Genomic DNA, 699 nt, shown 5'->3' with positions numbered 1-699 from the left:
GGACATTGATATGGACAAGTATGCATTGTCATTAATGGGTCATTTTGATTCATGATTTTGGTCATTCCCATGGGTAAGTAAAGTCTTCTCCATCATATTTCAGTTTGTTAGCTTTACTTTTGGGCGTCTAATATTAGGGATTCGTCTTAAACATGTCTCAGGTTGTATGTTTTCATCAGGGTCCATGATAGCGTGCAAATTCGCAGCTATTCCTTTAGCTTGTAAAAAGTTTTTCTCTTCAGAGAGATGTGGTGATATGTTACAATACGGCAGAGGATATTGTTATATTTGTTATAACAATATTTGTTATTTTTCTTCAAAATGATGAGAAAATTACCTTGAGTGAATATTTGTTAACAGTATGTTTGGTGGTTGTGTTGCAATGATGAGAGGTCAATATTAATGAAAGTAAATATACTTGATGTGATGTCAACGTGGTGCTGACCAGCACAATGTTGATCTGAGCGGTTACCTGAGCAACATATAATAGAACTCAGCGATTAAGATCAGCTGATGAAAATGACAGTTGCCGTGAATTCATTATGATAACATAGATTGTCATTTCTGTTGTGTGTTGGTGTTTTAAAAGTTGCACCCTACAATTCACCTCTGGTGATTGTTTTATCATTATCTATCGTAAGCAATGTGCAATGATGAGAGCTCAATATTTATCGGGGAGTTGGTTTATCTGCCATCTGT

General features: G+C 35.5%; 1 pseudogene; it reads left to right on the top strand.

Moving 5' to 3' along the window:
- The first annotated feature begins 377 nt into the window (after window positions 1-377).
- On the top strand, window positions 378-480 carry LOC113285061 (annotated as a pseudogene).
- Window positions 481-699: the final 219 nt, after the last annotated feature.

The sequence above is a fragment of the Papaver somniferum genome, chromosome 5 (assembly GCF_003573695.1).
Source record: "Papaver somniferum cultivar HN1 chromosome 5, ASM357369v1, whole genome shotgun sequence".
Lineage (NCBI taxonomy): Eukaryota > Viridiplantae > Streptophyta > Magnoliopsida > Ranunculales > Papaveraceae > Papaver > Papaver somniferum.
This window is presented reverse-complemented; position numbering and strand designations above follow the sequence as displayed.